Source organism: Schistocerca americana, unplaced genomic scaffold (assembly GCF_021461395.2).
Source record: "Schistocerca americana isolate TAMUIC-IGC-003095 unplaced genomic scaffold, iqSchAmer2.1 HiC_scaffold_14, whole genome shotgun sequence".
In the NCBI taxonomy this organism is placed as follows: domain Eukaryota; kingdom Metazoa; phylum Arthropoda; class Insecta; order Orthoptera; family Acrididae; genus Schistocerca; species Schistocerca americana.
The window spans coordinates 1383897-1401632 of record NW_025725481.1 but is presented as its reverse complement, the minus strand read 5'-3'; the positions used below and the strand labels follow the sequence as shown (position 1 = coordinate 1401632).

The following is a 17736-nucleotide window of genomic DNA, read 5'->3' as shown; positions in this document are numbered from 1 at the left end:
TGGGGGAAAGAAATACAGTAGAAGAAGAATGGGTAGCTCTGAGGGATGAAGTAGTGAAAGCAGCAGACGATCAAGTAGGTAAAAAGACGGGGGCTAATAGAAATCCTTGGGTAACAGAAGAAATATTGAATTTAATTGATGAAAGGAGAAAATATAAAAATGCAGTAAATGAAGCAGGCAAAAAGTAATACAAACGTCTCAAAAATGAGATCGACAGGAAGTGCAAAATGGCTAAGCAGGGATGCCTAGAGGACAAATGTAAGGATGTAGAGGCTTTTCTCACTAGGGGTAAGATAGATACTGCCTACAGGAAAATTAAAGAGACCTTTGGAGAGAAAAGAACCACTTGTATGAATATCAAGGGCTCAGATGGAAACCCAGTTCTAAGCAAAGAAGGGAAGGCAGAAAGGTGTAAGGAGTATATAGAGGATTTATACAAGGGCGATGTACTTGAGGACAATATTATGGAAATGGAAGAGGATGTAGATGAAGATGAAATGGGAGATAAGATACTGCGTGAAGAGTTTGACAGAGCACTGAAAGACCTGAGTCGAAACAAGGCCCCGGGAGTAGACAACATTCTATTAGTACTACTGACGGCCTTGGGAGAGCAAGTCCTGACAAAACTCTACCATCTGGTGAGCAAGATGTATGAGACAGGTGAAATACCTTCAGACATCAAGAAGAATATAATAATTCCAATCCCAAAGAAAGCAGGTGTTGACAGATGTGAAAATTACCGAACTATCAGTTTAATAAGTCACAGCGGCAAAACACTAACGTGAATTCTTTACAGACGAATGGAAAACTGGTAGAAGCGGACCTCGGGGAAGATCAGTTTGGATTCCGTAGAAATGTTGGAACACGTGAGGCAATACTAACCTTACGACTTATCTTAGAAGAAAGATTAAGAAAAGGCAAACCTACGTTCCTAGCATTTGTAGACTTAGAGAAAGCTTTTGACAATGTTGACTGGAATACTCTCTTCCACATTCTAAAGGGGGCAAGGGTAAAATACAGGGAGCGAAAGGCTATTTACAATTTGTACAGAAACCAGATGGCAGTTATAAGAGTCGAGGGGCATGAAAGGGAAGCAGTGGTTGGGAAAGGAGTGAGACAGGGTTGTACCTATCACCGATGTTATTCAATATGTATATTGAACAAGCGGTAAAGGAAATAAAAGAAAAATTTGCAGTAGGAATTAAAATCCACGGAGAAGAAACAAGATTTGCGAACTGAAATGGGGTTCCATGGTTTGTTAATACCACCCAAGGGTGAATGACGGAAGGTGTGGACCAAGGACATTTGAGGTACTTCCTTCACTGTTTATTTTTTTTACAACACACTTCTTTATTAATAACATTGATAATACTTTTAAAAGGAAACAACACAACAGGCCTTGTAAATTAATATGGCTATGAGCACTATGGGACTTATCTTCTGAGGTCACCAGTCCCCTACAACGTAGAACTACTTAAACCTAACTAACCTAAGGACATCACACACATCCATGCCCGAGGCAGGATTCGAACCTGCGACCGTAGCGCCTTCTAAATCGCCCAACTGCATAAGTGAACTACTAAAAATAATCGTTAATATGTTTTGAAACACAATAAACTTCAACTCACAAATAGCATTCAGTTGTTTACTAATTAATATCTGTTCAAAGCAATTTTCCCACATAATCCACAACTTGAAACCAGAAATGAGTGCACTTCATTGCTATTAAATGTCTGCATAAGTTAATGGCCATACATAGTAACCTCTGAACAACAATTCAATTGACTTAAAAAAAAACACAACCACCTAAACATGTTTACAGAATTATGGGAAAGAAACGTATATACACCTTCTGTTTAGCAAATGAACCACTTTCGGCCTGAGCCACCAACAACATAAGTCGGTCTCTTTACCCACATGGAGCCAGTACGAGTTACTGGAAGGAAAACTAAACCGAGCACTGGTACACAGCGTCTGGTCCACCGCACTGCCCAGCTCGCAGCCCTGTCGCGTCGCGCTGTCTCGTCGAGCTTCCACACCGGCCCTCGTACAAAGATGTCGGGTCGCTCTGGGACGGGTGTCTGCACAGAGCCGCCTGCCTGGAGGCCGGAGCACTGTGCGGTGAGGCGACCAGCAGAGGTGGAGGAGGAGGAGGAACAAGTGGCGCTGCAGGTCCTGTAGGCGTGTCAAGGGGGCGCTCCTCTGGTCCGTGACGTCGGAGGTGTGGGAGGGTCACAGTGGCTGCCGTGGCGGCTCGAGTGTTGCGTTGCGGGCCACCAGTGGAGGACGGGTGTAGAGTAGGAGGTACATGCCTGCCCGGCTAGCCGCGCGGTCTGACGCCGTGCTTCCCGAGCGGGAAGGCGTGCCGGTCCCCGGCACGAATCAGTCCGGCCGATTCGTGTCACGTCCGGTTTGCTGGCCGGCCTGTGGATGGTTTTTAAGGCGGTTCTCCATCTACCGCGGCGATTGCGGGCTGGTTGCCCTTATTCCGCCTCACTTACACTATGTCGGCGACTGCTGCGCCAACACTGTCTCCACGTACGCGTACACCATCATTACACTACCACACAGACATTTCGGGTTCCACTTTTGTGGTACGAGATGTTCCTGGGAAAGGGGGGGGGGCAGGGTCCACTGGGGGCCGAATCACACAATAACCCTGGGTTAAGTGTGGGGCGGCGGAGGGGTGGACTGCTGTGGGGTTGTGGACCACTGGGTGTTACGGCGGGAAGAACCGTCTCCGTCGTTTCTAGGACCGCAGTTTAATACACAATACACGCGGTACACACCCCGTACATGTAGTAATAATGATGTTGTCGACACAAGTGTCACGGGACATGTTGACACGACCGAGGATTGCGCGAACTAAACAGTCAGAGCGAGTCCACACAGCTGCCTTCACTGGTCAGCGACGCCGTCGTCCCCACAAGCATTTGTACTCGAGATACTGCACTTCATACACGACACCTCTCAAGTAAAGAATGAAGGTGAGTCAAACTCTTTCAGGATTCTGCGAGATGCCAAAAGGTAGCAACTTGGCGAATCTTTAGCCAAAACTGAACATTGCTCTTCAAATACACTCTGGCACACTCCACAGTAAGGTCTTCTTCCACTGTAAAATACACAAATAATTATTTAAGAAAATCACAAAAACAGGATCGTCTTAATTATTTCGGTGGCTTTACTGTCGAGTCAGATTTGACAGTGAAACTGAAGTAAGCGAAAATCGTAAATTTGTTTTCCAATGACAGAGCAAGGACAAAATCAAATGGTTCAAATGGCTCTGAGTACTATGGGACTTAACATCTGAGGTCATCAGTCCCCTAGAACTTAGAACTTCTTAAACCTAACTAACCTAAGGACATCACACGCATCCATGCCCGAGGCAGGATTCGAACCTGCGACCGTAGCGGTCGCGCGGTTCCAGACTGAAGCGCCTAGAACCGCTCAGCCACAACGGCCGGCAGGACAAAATCCCTTCTTATTTCAGTAGTCAGTGTTTTGCGTCCTGATACCTTCCTAAATGTAATGCAAATTGTTTGTATTGTTTCTGTTTAATTTGAGTAAAAGCACAATTTCAATGTTTACATTTATATGTATTGTGTGAATGTTTATTAATTTTTTCTGTTCGTATTTTTATTAAAATCACTCTTTTAAGTTCGAAAGTCAATCTTAAATAATTATCTGTGTTTCATATCGGTGGGTTGGTGGTGGTGGTGGTGGTGGTGGTGGTGGGCGGCGGCAGCAGAGATGTTTTTGCTCAGGGGCGTCTCATGAATCCTAAGTACAGACTTGTCCACAGTCACTGACCTACAGCCATTCGAACGGAAACCGTTACTCCTGTAGTGCTGTCACAGCACCCTTGCTGCCTCAGCCAAATAAGGCGCTTATTAAATGCACTGGAGGATTCAGTCAACACTATCTGCTGCGAATGCACTGTCACAGGGAGACACACTTGTTCGATTCTCAGTCGCTCAACTGCACGACTGCAATGTTCTCGTGGAAACTGCCAACAGCAGCAAGGACCCTCAAACCTGTAACCACGTTATTGGGTATAACAACAACTTATAATCTGTAATTTTGCATACAAGCGAATGATCCATTTTGTGACGATCTAACTCCCATTATTTATTTTTTATACATAACGACATGGAATAAACACATGCCAAAAGTTAGTTCCGTACGGATACGATCTATTTCTTTTAATAATAAATTAAAGTCAACCACTGCAGCTTATGTCTATTTTCAGGCAATTCTCAGGGACCACTGTAAGGATTTTGGTATGGCTTTAGTTAATAGATTGGTTCACGGGGTAGGTTTGTGTATATGATTTATAAATATTTCTTAGAAAGTGATATATATTATTTATCTATTTATTCATACTATGAATCATAGTATCTCCGTTCCATTTCTTCTGTGGTGGTGATCTGCTCAGAACATCCGCCCACAAACAGATTTTGCATACGCAGTGGAGAGTGAAGTAACAACACTATTTTCATCTAGCATTGAAAAACGTATTTCGGTTATTAGTCCAATATTTGATTACGTGATCCATTGTGTGAACTTAAAAAGTGGTTATTGGACATATGGTTATGTATTTTAAATATCAAATATATGGAGTGAAAATATTTTACTCGAATAAATGTGTCCACATTTTAAGAAGAACCTACCGGTGGTCGGGCTCGATCCTAGGACCTTGCTTTACACATAGATACATTCATATCCGCGCCACCAAATCTCCAAACATAATCTTAAAGTATTATCTGTTACGAACAGCATCAATAATTTTTAATGAGATTTTCTCGAGACTGATACAAAATTGTGCTTTATGCTTCTACCTATTTTCAAGTCTAGGCCATGAACTTGAAGTATATTTAAAAGTGAATCGAATGCGTGAGCGAATGGAGGAAGATATCATTTATCCAGAAGTGACATACGCCATCCGAAACGACTTAACCTTTGACCGCTGACAAGAAATCTTGGTTTTGGTTTCTACGTACTTCCTGAGACCCCTCGTATATAAGCGTGTGCAGTAGACTAAGTCTCACATTCCGAATCTAAGAGATCAGCGTGCGAATCATTCAACTCTCTTTTTTTCCACACGTTACGATTGCGACTAAGTTAAGAAAGTCGATGATTCGAATACTGAGCACGAAATGTTACTTCCTACATGCTACACAGCATCCTTGGTTTTGTTGTTCGCACTTCTCAAATCAGTGCCTGATTTTTGGAAAAGATGCGTGATGTGAGTACATGACGATCGTCGTGAGGACTGAGTTCTCCGCATTGTATATCGGGCTGCGAATGCTCTGGCGGATTTGTTCTTGCTAAGTATGCGTGAGGTTCCCTGTTCCATGCTTACTACTTTAACTGTTGCCTTAAGTACTAGATGCGATAGGTACTCTGCTTCCCGCAATCAAATTCACGGAAATCCAAGTGATGTAAACACATCCTCCATTCAAATGTGTCACAAACGTAACGGTAATTGCTGTGTTTAAAGAAAAGAACATATCAGCCATGACGAGCTTAAAACGGGGCAGGGGAGTTAACTGTAAAAAAAAATTTAAATTCCCTCAGCGAGGTTCTTTCCATACAACAGGAAAAAGTGCACTTCGCTAACAGAGTTGTTACTACTAGCTGTAATGCTCATAGATAATTGTGTCTCGCTCACTGTTCGTTTTGTATGAGATGCAGTAGGTTCACATGAGATTGACAGTATGTTGGTAGAATCATGTTTTCTAGCCACTTATGTTCTGTACCAGTTAGTAAAACTTCGCAATTTAATGTAACGAATAGGTGAGCGGTCTCAAAAATTGTGTCAAGATGAAGCTTTCGCAGCTTTAAGATGCCAACCGAACTACCAAGCCGTATTGGCTGCTGTGACGACCGAGAGAAAATCACTCCCCACGAACTCGGAAATGGGAATGACTGTCACACAACGGCCTGAATTTTGTGAATGGAATGGCCCTCGTAAATGACTTTTGGATGTCAGTTCTTCCACAGATAAGTAAACGTGTAATTAATTACAAGAGGATTTATCGAACTACCGAATTAACCCCAATATGTTACAATCATTCCATGTAAGTACATAGACAAGCAAGAAAGCAATAATTATATATTGATGTGAGCAACGAATTACGAGGTTAGAGGGACTACGAATTACGAACAACGAGGCGCACTTGAACCAGAGGTGGATTGCTTTGGCAACGTCCGTAAGAAACAAGTTGTTTGGGAGTGACCATCGTCGAAATAGATCATTCTCTAAAATATAAAACATATGTCTGTGCAATGATTGGCTCCATCGTGCAAGAAAAAGAAAAATGTTCAAATGTGTGTGAATTCCTAAGGGACCAAACTGCTGAGGTCATTGGTCCCTAAACTTAAACACTACTTAAAGTAACTTAAACTAACTTACGCTAAGAACAACACATACGCCCATTCCAGAGGGAGAACTCGAACCTCCGGCGGGGGAGACCGCGCAATCCGTGACATGGCGCAGCAAACCGCGCAGCTACACCGCGCGCTGATCGTGCAAGAAAGATGTTCCGTGCATGCAACTGACAAAAGCTGGTCAGTCACGTAGGAGCACTCGAATTCTTGATCTAGCGTTGAATGACGGAACCTAATCAGGTTCAGAAGCAAGACCGAAAAGCGCGATGCTGCTTTCCTTCCCAGTCAGGCTGCGCTGGGAGATATTCCCACTGCAGGCGACGTGTCGGAGCGTCGAGCTCGTCACACAGCGGAGCCTGCTGCTAGCCGCTGGTCACCGCCCGCCGTGTGATCGGCTGACCCCCAGAAAAGCGAGTCCGGCCTCTGCAGTGCCAGCAGAGTCAGAACGTCTGCTTTTGCCCATCTCGAAGCATCGAACATCTGCTTCCCTGTCTCCATCCATCCAAAAAAAATTCTTTGTTCCTCTAGGTTCTGCACAAAACCAGTGCAAAAGTATAGTACACCAATGAGAAGGCTCTACTAAATATTGGCCAGCTAGTCCAACACACCATTTTGCAAGTGTTTTACAAGTTATCCAATGGGCTGCCTTCTGGTGTGTATAATTTTGAGAAAATAAACTCCTACCTGTCACTTCTCAGATACCCAAGTAGTGGGACAAGAGGGGCATCACCCCACTCTGCACTGTTGTCAAATTTATTCAAGATCGCGGTTCCAAGATGGCGGCGACGGACGTGGCAAATTCACAATGATGTCATGATATAAGTTCAAATTTTTGCGCGGAAACAGGTCAACCGGGCTACCTCCACTAACCTATCCATCTCCTCCCGTCCCACCACTCTGTTCACAAACAAAATGGCGGGAAGTTCAAATTTTGACGCTAAAAAGAGGTCAGTTGGGCTACCTCCACTAACATAAGTCATCCACCCACCACCTCTTCCTTGAAATTGGCATTGAAAGGACTCAGCCTGTGCTGGACTGCTGGATAGGATGGCTGTAAGTGTTCACTTTGCATGAAGTATACATTTAAACAATTTGAGTTTTCATAGGCTGCAGCTCTATCCAGTGTGTTCGTTATAAGGTCTTGAGTCCAGCTGGCCTAGCACACAGTACTGCCACTAGAGGTTATATCCTTTCTTTCAGGAGTGCTAGTTCTGCAAGGTTCACAGGAGAGCTTCTGTAAAGTTTGGAAGGAGGGACACGAGGTACTGGCAGAAGTAAAGCTGTGATGCTGGGGCGTGAGTCATGCTTGAGTAGCTCAGTTGGTAGAGCACATGCCCGCAAAAGGCACAGGTCCTGAGTTCGAGTCTCGGTCCAGCACACATCTCAATCTGCCAGGAAGTCTCATACCAGCGCACACTCCGCTGCAGAGTGAAAATCTCATTCTGAACACATGAACTGATCAACATTAAGAAAAAAAAGCGTCAGGATACGGTGGTATATAAAAATGTATGTGTAATAAGCTAAAGAATAACATAAAAATTGCCTTAAATGGCTATGGAACAGCTTCTTCCAAGGAAACCAGACAGAAATCACCCCATCTGTTACGGGTAAAGATCTTTCACACAGATTCATAAGAGTTATGCAATGAACGGCAGAAGCGATTGTGTCAAAATTATTCGGTGTTGATGGAAACTGAAATAAAACAGAGATTTAGATGACGATACCCCTTACCACCAACCCCATTTAATTTATGTATCACGAAGAAACTGCACATATTTCTCGTGAGCACACTTTAAAATTTATTACGCATCTATAGACTCCATATTATTTGGAGGTCCCCGAGTAGTTATAGCTGGTACGCAAAGACGTCTACAACTGGAGCTGCATCTGTTTCCAAAAGCGAAACCTTAGCATAACGCCACAGTCGTCTAACTTCCCTAGAGACGTGCGTTAACGTGCCACCGCTCATCATAGCGCCGCCGAGTCAAGAGCGGTGCCGCGACTTGACAGAACCGCTGGCAGCGTGTTCCAGGGGACGTGGGCTCACAGGTCAGCGAGTCGAGCCACGGACGTCTCCACGGCGTCTGGAGGGCCTGGCTGGGCACTCGCGGCACTGCCGATGGCCGGCCCCTACACCCCACCCTGCTCTGTCTCCCAGGGTACTCCCAAAGAACACAGTGTCGACCCTATGTCCGAGTGAAACGTTCGCCACCGTGCAGGCACAACATCTACACACGCGACAAAATACTTGAATTTTGCAGTGAGAAAACGCCCAGTAAAGTGGCAATAAAGAACATTTACCTGGCACAGTGCTCACCACCGCTGTTGTAGCCCCGATAACTTTGTGGCAAATGTTCTCGCCGCCTATTTGACTGCAGCTGAAAACACTTCGGTTCAACTCGACATGGCGCTATCCAGCTGTAATGGCTACCACTTGACAGATGTAAGAAAACGGCAGTATCGCGGTGCAAGAATGGTCACATGGATTATCCGTATGTCATCGACCAGGGGAAACGGCTAATGGCAGTATGACAACTTGAAAAGATTAAAGAGCAATTTGCGATACTACTAAATACACAGTTTTGACCTGTGACAGAATATTATTGACTTCTTGTGACGTCACCTCGCGTAGTACACTTAGAACTGAAATGCTCTATGGCGTTGTTCGACTCCACATTTTTGCTGATGTCGAGATAAATTGTTTTGTCTTGGCAATGTGTTAGGAACGATAGTGTTCTGTGGTAAAAATAAAAATTTGCACCGCTGTGCAGCTTTCTTCGCTGTACTCGATTCGTCTTCTCTGTCTCGTACTATTAATCTAAGACTGAATACCGTATTTGTATCTAATATTCTCATTCACGTCTTGATATAATTCCTGTAATGAAAACTCAACGTTTCATTAACAGTCCAAAAGATTGCCAGAAATTTGTTATCGCGTTGTATACATAGTCTGATGCACAGTCACCTTGCTGATTACATCGCTGACCATATACGAGTAGACATACAGTGTCTCAATTCCCACTTTATGCCATTAAACGTCTGACACAATTTGATGATAATCGAATACATTACATATATACAGTCACAAATTTAGTAAGCAGGTCACACAAATTCAAACAACGAAGTTTTCCAACTGAGTCACGAGCTACCAACAAGTGCTGCAATGTACAAAACTGACTTAAAAGTTTATCATACGAAATCAAGTTACCAATAGGTGTCTGGAACTTTCATCTGCATCCGAAAACAAACCTTTAGTTTACCAATAGTAACTTTCTATACACATAGTCAAAGAGAAGCATCTACGTTGTGACGACTGCAAATACAGGGTGGTCCATTGATCGTGACCGGACCAAATATCTCACGTAATAAGCGTCAAACGAGAAAACTACACAGAACGAAACTTTGCTAGCTTGAAGAGGGAAACCAGATGGCGCTATGGTTGGCCCGCTAGATGGCGCTGCCATAGGTCAAACGGATATCAACTGCGTTTTTTAAAATAGGAACCCTCGACTTTTATTACATATTCGTGTAGTACGTAAAGAAATATGAATGCTTCAGTTGGACCACTTTTTTCGCTTTGTGATAGATGGTGCTGTAATAGCCACAAAGGTATACGTACGTGATATCACGTAACATTCCGCCAGTGCGGACGGTATTTGCTTCGTGATACATTACCCGTGTTAAAATTGACCGTTTACCAATTGCGGAAATGGTCTATATCGGGTTGATATATGGCTATTCTGATCAAAATGCCCAACGGGCGTGTGCTATGTTTACTGCTCGGTATCCTGGACATCATCCAAGTGTCCGGAACGTTCGCCGGATAGTTAGGTTATTTAGGGAAACGGTAAGTGTTCAGCCACATGTGAAACGTCAACCACGACCTGCAATAAATGACGATACCCAAGTAGGTGTTTTAGCTGCTGTCGCGGCTAATCTGCACATCAGTAGCAGACAAACTGCTCAAGAATCGGGAATCTCAAAAACGTCGCTGTTGAGAATGCTACATCAACATCGATTGCAACCGTACCATATTTCTGTGCACCAGGAATTGCATGGCGACGACTTTGAACGTCGTGCGCAGCTCTGCCACTGGGCACAAGAGAAATTACGAATTACGGGACGTGACAGATTTTTTGCACGCGTTCTATTTAGCGACGAAGCGTCATTCACCAACAGCGGTAACGTAAACCGGCATAATATGCACTATTGGGCAACGGAATTTCTTTCTGTGGGGAAAGTTGAAGGATGTTTGCTATCGTGATCCACCGACAACGCCTGACAACATGCGTTAGCGCATTGTCAATGCATGTGCGAACATTACGGAAGGCGAAGTACTCGCTGTCGAGAGGAATGTCGTTACACGTATTGCCAGATGCATTGAGGTCGACGGACACCATTTTGAGCATTTATTGCATTAATGTGGTATTTACAGGTAATCACGCTGTAACAGCATGTGTTGTCAGAAATAAGTTCACGAAGGTACATGTATCACATTGGAACAACCGAAATAAAATGTTCAAACGTACCTATGTTCTGTATTTTAACTTAAAAAACCTACCTGTTACCAACTGTTCGTCTAAAATTGTGAGCCATATGTTTGTGACTACTACAGCGCCATTTATCACAAAGCGAAAAAAGTTGTCCAACTAAAACATTCATATTTCTTTACGTACTACACGAATATGTAATAAAAAGTGGGGGTTCCTATTTTAAAAAAACGCAGTTGATATCCGTTTGACCTATGGCAGCGCCATCTAGCGGGCCAACCATAGCGCCATCTGGTTTCCGCCTTCAAGCTAGAAAAGTTTCGTTCTTTGTAGTTTTGTCATTTGACGCTCATTTCGTGAGATATTTGGCACGGTCACTATCAATGGACCACCCTGTTTATAACTCGTGTTGTAAGAAGAATAACAGGCTGACAGCAAGCTTCTTGGGTCGTACCTATCAGCACTGATGTGTCCCGCGCCCCAAAAGGTGGAGCTAAGACTTCCTGAAAAGCTCCCAAGCCCGAAAAGAGTTTTTAAGAGAGCGGCTCTCGTGCTGTGAGATAAGCTGTATCACTTCAGTGAGCAACATCGACAGCTTCTTCTCGGTTTCAGTAAGCGCACGATTTCGCAACGCCGCTGTTACAGCCTCTGCTGAAATCGCAGTATTGCTAATCAACGACACACACCCCTTACACCGACTGTGCATTGTTGCGAACTTTCCCAGGGATCGTCACTGCAGAAAAATATCCTGAGTTACACAGACCTCACCCGGAAGCTTTTATTACTGGTGACGTGATGCAGGAGTTTTGTATTCACGCCTGTTTAGAAATGTATAACACATAAGAAACCAAACTTAATTATGCATGAGGTGCTGATGACATCGGTCCTTAAATTACACGCTATGACCGATCAGCATCATTAAAGGGAACGTAGTTGTGCATTAAAACTAGTTACAAGTGAACAAAGAAATTAAGTAACTAACCCAGTAGTTCAAATATTTAAATACCGACAACATTTACCCTCGCATAGAACAGAGGGACAATAGTTTGTAGAAATTCTTGCGGCTGTAAAAAGATCGATGCTCCAAGCATAAGCCAACTACCACCGTCATACCTTAGCAAAAGATCTTATCGAGAAACCGAGAAAAATCTGTTCGTAAGTAAACTCGCTAAGCGGGTCCAACGCTTCTATCCAGTCACTCGTTGACCAATCTGGTGGGGCAGTAGAAGATAGCATAAGGAAAACCCGAGTTTTAAATTTCACATTTAGGATATCGTTCAGGTAGCAGAATCGTACAAACATACCGCTGTTTGACGGTCTTGGAGTACGTAGTAATGCGCATCCGCGGCGTGGCAAAGTATCTAGAAGAGTTGAAAGCAAATAAGTTGCCAAGTCCGGATGGATATCCAGTCCGTTTGTACAAAGTACTCTACGGTAATGATTCCTTACTTAGCCTGCATTTATCGCGGATCTCTCGCCCAGCGAAGGAAAACACAGTATGTGTTTCCCGTGTATGACAAGGGTAAAAGAACGGACCCGCAAAATTACAGATCATTACTCTAGCATCGGTTTTCTGCAGAATTCTTGACATATTCTAAGTTCGAATATAATAAATTTACTTGAGATGGAAACGCTTCTGTCCACGAATCAGTAGGATTTTAGAGCCCTTCGCTCCTGCGAAACTCAGCGTGCCATCTTCTCACGTGACATCCTGTGAACAATGGACGAAGGGCAACAGGTGGATTCGATGTTCCTAGCTTTCCGAAAAGCGTTCGACACGCTGCCCCGCTGCAGACTGTTAACGAAGAGTACGAGTATACGGAATACGTTCCCAGAGACGTGAGTGGCTCGAAGCCTTATAAAGTGACAGAATCCATTACGTAGTTCTCTGACCGCGGGCGTTCATCAGAGACGGGGATATCGTCAGGATTGCCCCAGAGAAGTGTGATAGGACGTCTGTCACTTTCTGTCTACGTAAACGACCTGGCGGAACGGACGGGCAGCAATCTGTAGCTGTTTGCTGATGACGCTGCGGTGTACAGGGACGTGTCGTGGTTGAGTGACTGTGAGTCGATGCAAGATAAGACAGAATTTCCGATCGGTGTGATGATGGCAGCTAGCTCTAAATCTAAAGAAATAGAATATAGATGAGTAGGAGAAACGAACCCGTAATGTTTGAATACAGCGCTAGTGGTGTGCTGCTTGACAGTCACGTCGATTAAAAACCTACACATAACGTTGCAAAGAAATATGAAATGGAGCGAGCGTGTAAGGACGGCATGAAGAACGCGAATGGCCGACTTCAGTTTATTGGGAGAATCTTAGGAATGTGTCGTTCGTCTGTAAAGGAGGGCGCATATATGGCACTAGTTCAAATGCCTCTGAGCGCTATGGGACTTAACAACTTAGAACTACCTAAACCTAACTAACCTAAGGACATCACACACATCCATGCCCGCGGCAGGATTCGAACCTGCGACCGTAGCGGCCACGCAGTTCCAGACTGAAGCGCCTAGAACCGCTCGGCCACAGCTGCCGGCATGGCACTAGTGTGACTCATTCTTGAGAACTGCTAGAGCGTTTGGTATTGTCGCCAGGTCGGACTGAAGGAAGACATCGCAAGTGAAAGTCAGAATTACGTAAATATTTGAACAGTAACAAACAATATTTTTGCCTAGCAATACTGTTTAAAGAATAAGGAAAACGGTCGCCAGCCTAATTAGGCAAGAGAAAGATGAACGTTCTCGTTTAAGAAAGTAGGTGTGAGCAACTTTAACGGACAAACACAACCTATACTTGGCCACACGCGAGTGCAATGAACCCTGACACATACATATGTGTACGATAAGATTGAAACTAACAGCTAGAGCAGCACAGATTATTTGCGAAAATATAACAGATACCGAAACACACTATTACTTTCAGAGCTTGTTCAAAGTGAATGGTCTTTATAACATTACTATTAACGTTCACTGCAGGACCATAAATTGGACATAGGTTAAGTCTCTCTCAGTTAAATACTTTACTATTTAAAATGAAAATTAATTGGGATCTACTAACAGGTTGCTTCTCACTTTCTTTCGAATAAAGAAATTATGGTTTTCATTAATAGTGGTCTTCCCGTTATTTGTTACCTAGCATTAGTACAATAGACAAACTGTGGATCCTGTTATACTATTAATATGCACTTCCAATACACAAGAGAGACAAACACTTAGCAATCATTAACATATAATTTTCTACTATTGCAGTTTTCCACTTTTACTACAGTGAAACACAATGTTGACAAAATTGCAAGAAACTGACTCACCCTTTAAAATTTACTACAGGCAGCAATCTGATCATTTGCTTAGAAAAACTTTATAAGCCTCAGTTTTATGAACTTCTAATCTTTAAAAGAAACAGCAAATTGTCTTTATTACCAATGTCTTCTACTTGCAAATAAATGATTAAATAGGTGACTTTGAAACTCCACAAAACTGTAAATTGTACTACACCCCTGGAAATTGAAATAAGAACACCGTGAATTCATTGTCCCAGGAAGGGGAAACTTTATTGGCACATTCCTGGGGTCAGATACATCACATGATCACACTGACAGAACCACACGCACATAGACACAGGCAACAGAGCATGCACAATGTCGGCACTAGTACAGTGTATATCCACCTTTCGCAGCAATGCAGGCTGCTATTCTCCCATGGAGACGATCGTAGAGATGCTGGATGTAGTCCTGTGGAACGGCTTGCCATGCCATTTCCACCTGGCGCCTCAGTTGGACCAGTGTTCGTGCTGGACGTGCAGACCGCGTGAGACGACGCTTCATCCAGTCCCAAACATGCTCAATGGGGGACAGATCCGGAGATCTTGCTGGCCAGGGTAGTTGACTTACACCTTCTAGAGCACGTTGGGTGGCACGGGATACAAGCGGACGTGCATTGTCCTGTTGGAACAACAAGTTCCCTTGCCGGTCTAGGAATGGTAGAACTATGGGTTCGATGACGGTTTGGATGTACCGTGCACTATTCAGTGTCCCCTCGACGATCACCAGTGGTGTACGGCCAGTGTAGGAGATCGCTCCCCACACCATGATGCCACGTGTTGGCCCTGTGTGCCTCGGTCGTATGCAGTCCTGATTGTGGCGCTCACCTGCACGGCGCCAAACACGCATACGACCATCATTGGCACCAAGGCAGAAGCGACTCTCATCGCTGAAGACGACACGTCTCCATTCGTCCCTCCATTCACGCCTGTCGCGACACCACTGGAGGCGGGCTGCACGATGTTGGGGCGTGAGCGGAAGACGGCCTAACGGTGTGCGGGACCGTAGCCCAGCTTCATGGAGACGGTTGCGAATGGTCCTCGCCGATACCCCAGGAGCAACAGTGTCCCTAATTTGCTGGGAAGTGGCGGTGCGGTCCCCTACGGCATTGCGTAGGATCCTACGGTACCGCGTAGGATCCTACGGTCTTGGCGCGCATCCGTGCGTCGCTGCGGTCCGGTCCCAGGTCGACGGGCACGTGCACCTTCCGCCGACCACTGGCGACAACATCGATGTACTGTGGAGACCTCACGCCCCACGTGTTGAGCAATTCGGCGGTACGTCCACCCGGCCTCCCGCATGCCCACTATACGCCCTCGCTCAAAGTCCGTCAACTGCACATACGGTTCACGTCCACGCTGTCGCGGCATGCTACCAGTATTAAAGACTGCGATGGAGCTCCGTATGCCACGGCAAACTGGCTGACACTGACGGCGGCGGTGCACAAATGCTGCGCAGCTAGCGCCATTCGACGGCCAACACCGCGGTTCCTGGTGTGTCCGCTGTGCCGTGCGTGTGATCATTGCTTGTACAGCCCTCTCGCAGTGTCCGGAGCAAGTATGGTGGGTCTGACACACCGGTATCAATGTGTTCTTTTTTCCATTTCCAGGAGTGTATTTCCATCACTGGGAGGCTTTCACAAAACTACATTTACTACCTCCCATAATTTCATGAAATCCACAGTAAACCTGAATACTCTCTTATTACCAAAGATCAAACATCATTTAATTTTTTTAGGCTTTCATTTTTTACACAAACTAGGACACTCGGTAATCATAGTTCAAATGGAGAGGAGCCTCAGAGCTATTGTAATAGGGAAAAAATCAAGGTAGGTACATAAATTGTTATACGTTACCTTATATTTGTGCACACTAAACCGCCCAATAAGCTGATCCTTCACTGTACATTATTATAGCACTCCTTTACAGTGATTGCGCAATGTGGTGGCAACTGTATGTTGGTAGGCGGATTTGCAGACAGAATTGCTGGACTCTGGCCCTTCTTGGTGGCGATGATGAATACCAATTCTAGAATCGTTCCAGCTATTTATCCATCCATACGAGGCATTGGAAAGTAGCAGAAAAAGCCTCTCTCGGAACCACCACAATATGCAACCTTTACTTAGGCAGTGCACAGTTTGGTAGCTCGTCCCCGACTGACTCTTGGTTCCACCTTTTCTACCTAGGCCAGCCACAATTTGCGCGCGCTACACTGTTCCGTTCCGGAGGGGAACCACTACACCTTTTACATACAGACTAACTAAGAATCCAAAGTGAAGGTTAGCAGTTTACATAACAGCAAACAAACATTTTAAATAAACCAGAACATTTGCACATATCGACATTTCTACAAAAAATTATTCACACAGAAATTACAATTATATATAGTACGTTTTGTTCCCTCCAAATAGGACAAACAATTTAAATGACAGATACACTACATTGCATAGAATCAAACCATGACATCAAAGTTCTTACAAAGGAAGGAGTATACAGTTTCGTGTTATAAATTCAATCAATAAACATTTACAGAAGCTCAACGATGTGACATTAAATAAAACAAAAGCAAAATAAATCAGTAGAGTATGAGAGATATGGTGTTACAAAAGCGTACAGGCTGACCTCATTTATTGACAGACATAGACCGCTGACAGTTGAAGAGGGTCGTAATGTGTAATACGCAGACATCTATCCAGATCATCACACAGGAATTCCAAACTGCATGAGGATCCACTGCAAGTACTATGACTGTTAGGCGGGAGGTGAGAATACTTGGATTTCCTGGTCGAGCGGCTGCTCATAAGTCACACATCACGCCAGTAAATGCCAAACGACGGCTCGCTTGGTGTAAAGAGCGTAAACAATGGACGATTGAACAGTGGAAAAACGTTGTGTGGAGTGACGAATCACCCACACCTTGCTTGCACCCCTTTTGGTTTTGCGTGGCAGAATCACTGCAGAGTCCTACATTGATGTTTCCCACTGTTGAAGAGCACTTGGGGTATAGCGATTGCATCTTTCAAAACGATGGAGCACCTGTTCATAATGCTCGGCATGTGGCGGAGTGGTTACACGACACTAACATCCCTGTAGCCGGCCGCTGTGGCCGAGCGGTTCTAGGCGCTTCAATCCGGAACCGCACGACCGCTACGGTCGCAGGTTCAAATCCTGCCTCGGGAATGGATGTTTGATGCCCTTAGGTTAGTTAGGTTTAAGCAGTTCCAAGTTCTAGGGGACTAATGACCTCAGATATTAAGTCCCATAGTGCTCAGAGCCATTCGAACCATTCGAACCATTTGAACCATCCCTATAATGGACTGGCCTGCACAGAGTCCTGACCTGAATCCTAGAGAACGCCTTTGGGATGTTTTGGAACGCCTACTTCGTGCCATGCCTCACCGACCAAACATCGATACCTCTCCTCAGTGCAGCACTCTGTCAAAATGGGCTGCCATTCCCCACGAAATCTTCCAGCACTTGATTGAACGTATGCCTGCGAGAGTGGAAGCTCTCATCAAGACTAAGGGTAGGCCAA

At 44.7% G+C, this 17736-nt stretch overlaps 1 protein-coding gene across 1 annotated transcript in view; it reads right to left on the bottom strand.

The window, feature by feature from the left end:
* Positions 1–17736, bottom strand: part of LOC124567769 (stress response protein nst1-like) — a 147871-nt gene that overhangs the window by 83199 nt on the left and 46936 nt on the right. The window lies entirely within an intron of this gene.